Source organism: Mercurialis annua, linkage group LG6, assembly GCF_937616625.2.
Source record: "Mercurialis annua linkage group LG6, ddMerAnnu1.2, whole genome shotgun sequence".
Taxonomy (NCBI): Eukaryota; Viridiplantae; Streptophyta; class Magnoliopsida; order Malpighiales; family Euphorbiaceae; genus Mercurialis; species Mercurialis annua.
In genome coordinates this window covers 30,566,368-30,571,078 of record NC_065575.1, presented here as the reverse complement: position 1 = coordinate 30,571,078, position 4,711 = coordinate 30,566,368, and the positions used below count along the sequence as shown (strand labels likewise).

Sequence of the window (4,711 nt, the reverse complement as noted above, 5' to 3'; positions counted from 1 at the left end):
ACCGTAACCGAACCATATTTTCAAATTATATTTCGGTTTGATTAATTCGGTTCGGTTATTCGGTTTTGACCGTTTAATGCTCACCCCTACCTTAGGATGACAATTTCAGTTTAGAATCTCAAAGGATGTTATAGACGGAGTTACGGACTATAGGAATATCAGATTTGTTTAGCCAACGAGCTATATTAAGTGTACGTTTTAATAGCCCAAAGTCGACTAGTTGACTAGTTTTCGAAAAGCTCGTTTTAGCTAACGAAATGTTAGCTCGTTAATTAGACAGTTAATTAATTAATGTGTTAATCCGAGATTAATTATGAATTATGGGGAAGCGATTTATTAAATTAATTATCGATGTTGCTCGAAAATTAATTTAATTTAGCTAAATTGAATAGCTTAAATAACATTTGAACTAATTTTATTTAAAAACGGAATTATATTTCTAAAAGGTTATCAATTTATTCTGAGGAGATATAAAATGATTTATTCGCTAAGTATTTTATAGCTAGAACTCCTTTGGATCATAATCCGTTCTAATTAAGTTTACTTATCGTATTTATGTAGAATCGGCGAGGCAACTACCGACGGGACCCAGAACTCGAGGAGCGTAAGGAATCGTTATTTGGTTTGGAAATTAAGGATAGCAAGTGGTGAGTTTATATTAATACTGTTGATTTTTAATACTTGCACTATTTTATAAAGTAATTTATTTAAATTGTTTTATTGCATTTAAATGTTTTAAAATCCTTATATTGATCCGATGAAACAAGCTATCTATTGGGCAACAAAATGTGTGTACACCAGTTATAATAAACTGAATATACATAAATACAAACAATAATCAATAAGATATGAAGCCATAAAGAATATCCTTTAAATCGACTGATGCTAGTTTAACTCGGTTGAACTATCTCGGGACTGTATCAGAAAATGATTAATGCTAGTTAACTAGGTTGAATTATTTCGGGACTACATTAATTGAGATATAAGGTTAATTCGGTGGAACTATTTCGGGACATGTATTTCCCAAGTTAACTCGGTTTAACTATCCCGGGACTTAGGACTAATAATTAAGCATCGATCGTGTAAGTTAAAGATACGAATGTAATTGAAAAAACATAAAAATAAAGAAACATAATGAACTTAGGGTTTCATTCGGTTCCGTATTTGGATGCATAAAAATATGTTTTGTTTTTAATAATTATATGCAGTATTATATGAACTCACTCAACGTCGTCTGACCTCCCAACAGTGTTTTATTTCAGGTGATAGTATTTTAAAGAGATGGATTTCCATTCATATTTCGGAAGTCTGTAACATTTGAAGTATGTATTGAAGTATGCTTCAATTCGCAGCGCTCAAGTAGTCAATAGATGTCAGACTGTCACGACTCATTTTCATGAATCGCGACCGGCGCTAGGGTATGGGTATGGTTGTACCAAAACCTGTAGCTAGCCTTGTGGATGAACAACAATTAGATAAACCTGCAAGAAAACCAATGCTCGGGGACAACCGAGACTTCAGCCTAATTCTAGCAGTTTATAATATTCAACATTTCTTAAAAGTGCTTAGTCAACTCTGAGTCTTAAACATGACAAAAGTACATATTAACCCAAGTTAATTAAAGAAGGCCAATACAACGATAATCATTGAATAAGTTTATAACAAGTATTAGACATATAAGACTTCTAATTACTACTGCGGTCTAAGAATAAAATCAATTTAATATACATTACTGAATAAAGTAAAACCTCCGAGGAAATAAAGAATCGGAGAGCAGCTGACTCGCTCATATTATAACCCTGGAAAAATTGGAAAAACAACGGGGTCAGATATACTGAGATGAGTTCATACCACTATTTACATTTATCAAGTGGAAAACCTTTTAAAACCATTTAAAACATTTAATAACTACATTACGTATAATAGTTGGAACCCTAATCCACAGTACTAAATATAACCATAATCCGATGGGCCTGGTCCCGAAAGCTGAGCTACACCGAGTTACCACCGACCATTCTTAATCCATAACCAGAGTCCCGAGAGCTGAGCTACACCGAGTTACTCTACTAGTCCCGAGAGCTATGCTCACACCGAGTTACCACCACATATCACATACCTTATCTAGATCAATACCGGTGCGCACGCAGTCCTAATGATGCCCATTAGGTAGCATGTTCCAACTAAGAGCCATAATGGAAAAACAGTTCGCAATTGTACGTATACAATATATATAGATATTAAAATAACTATTTACTTAATAAAGCGGTAAATAGTAAGTACAAACTCACTGCTTGCTAATCCACGTGATAACCTGGCAAGCAACTAATCCTGATTCGTCTCCGAAGCACGAACAGTCGACGAGTCTAAACAATATAAATCAGGATTAAAACATGTCCTAATTTTAAAGAGTACTAGACAACACATATGACTAGCACAAACATCAACGAGCCAAGACAAAGCAAACACGCCTACTTAATCCATAGCCAAAGCATAAACCAAAGTAGAGTAATCATACATACTAAACATACCGAAGTCATACGATATTTAAGTCAAATTGAGTTCCCACTTTGAAAACATAATCCGGAAATCATTTCAATAACTTAGTTAAAATCATAAAACTATGTTTAAACCAAAGTGGTGAGCTAGCCGAGTTAGCACAACTGCCAAGCCTATACTCACAAATTGGGCGACCCAAGTCTAACCCAAACCAAACATCCAACCAAAATAAAACAATTCGTTTAAAGTCCGGAATCATTTAAATATACCAAAGTCTCAATTTAGAAAACAAGGGAACTCAAATTAAACATTAAAATCCAAGTATAGCATCATGATTATAAAGTGTTCGATAAAAGTCCACAAAGTATAAACACAACCAAATAAGCCAAAAACCAATATAAAACATCCCTAGCATGCTTAATAATCATATTTTATATAACACATGCCATAGCAAAACATTTGGAATCAATTAACATATTTTTCACAAAATCAAGCCAATTAAGCATTCATGGCACTTAGCCAAAAAACGAGATCAAACATGAATCGCCAAACTAAACACTTTAGATCAGTTCATATACATTCCATAATCAATAATATGAAAGTAATTCAGATCTTAAGTCATTACAAAGCATCGAATTCGAAATCAAAGCATTTTAGCGTAAAACTAGCTAGTTTGCAAACTAAGCCAACATGTAGCAAAACATTTATGATTCAAACTCTCAAACTCATTTACATCAGTAGTATATCATACATAATTTAAAAATACCAAACCAACTCAGATCTAAACTCATGCCAACATCCCTTAAACAATCGATAACGCAATTTCGCAAGAAATTGCCTAAACATGCTAAACAAGCCAAATCATGAATCCGACAACCAAATCATATAGCCACTGATCCTAAATCATATAAACATCATTTAAATCATCTTAGAGCAGTAGGTTCATCAATTTAAAATATTTAATTGATTACAATACTTGAAAACCATAAATTCATCGTTTAACGCAATTTCGGCTAAAACATGCGAGAACATGCCAAAGGTGTGATACAACCATATAGATCAGATCATAAACATTAAATCCATCAAATATATCATCCATATCAGTAACCTAAACATAGCATCTCATTTTCATAAATTTAAAACACTAAATCGATTAGAATATAAAATTTACTAGAAAAACCTTAACATTGATTAATCATGCCAAACGCTTTCCAAAACATGTAATATCAGATTATACATGAACAAATAATCATAGTATACATACAACTCACTATCATAAGCATGACATAATATTAACAATGATTCAATCCATATAAAACCCTAGATATGCAATCCTAGGCAAAATAACCAAAAAAAAATCATGAATCATAAGGATGAGAAACCATTACCTAATAATGAAGAACAACATGTTAATTGAGATATAAATAGAAGGTATGAAGGGCTGGACCGAAATCAAAAGGTTCCACAAGTCTCAAACGAAGAACAAAATTGATGAAATAGCGTAGATCTTGTAACAAGGATGTAAAATCACATACTTAGCGTAATGAATCGCATCCGGACTTGTTAGAACGAAGGAAATATGTATTTTATATAAAATAATTCGTTTTAGGGTTTGTAGGAAGGAAAAGGGGGCTGCTCACATGAATTAGGTGTCTACTTATAGACTCCTACGGGCTTTACTTGGGCTTTGTTAAAGTCTAACGATTTAATAGTTATTTTTAGAGTTAGAAGCCTCCAAACAATGACCCAATTGACATGATTTTAGTAAATCCTCTCAAGAACAACATATCCAAACAGGGGCCCAATCCGACATTGCAATTGGGAGATATCAACGTTTTACTAAAACAACGCAGTTTTGGAAAACATGCGAATACTGTTTCGATAAATACCCAAAAATAAATTTAATGAACATCGAACACATAAGGGCTCATGGGATACATATGAGACACTCAAAAAGACACTATCAAGGTATCACAAGTGTTACTTCTAACGTATAACAATTCAGAATCAAGTCGGAAACATAACAAGAACATGCTGAAATACAAAAGAACAAAGAATTCAAGAAAATAACTAATTTGTAACGGATAATCGAACTAACAAATCAAGTTTGAAAATACGGGGTATTACACAGACCGTAGAAGATGTTTATATCAAACAGTGCGTTTTTGTTAACTCTGATTTTATGAAATATATAGACATGGTTTTATAAAGCTGT

The 4,711-nt window shown here is 32.9% G+C and overlaps 1 long non-coding RNA gene across 1 annotated transcript; it reads right to left on the bottom strand.

Moving 5' to 3' along the window:
* Window positions 1–1,632: 1,632 nt before the first annotated feature.
* On the bottom strand, window positions 1,633–4,100 carry LOC126686288 (uncharacterized). The gene is made up of 3 exons (XR_007643878.2): window positions 3,885–4,100; window positions 2,289–2,363; window positions 1,633–1,799 (listed from the first exon to the last, which is right to left on the bottom strand). It is a non-coding gene; the product is annotated as an uncharacterized LOC126686288 (long non-coding RNA).
* Window positions 4,101–4,711: the final 611 nt, after the last annotated feature.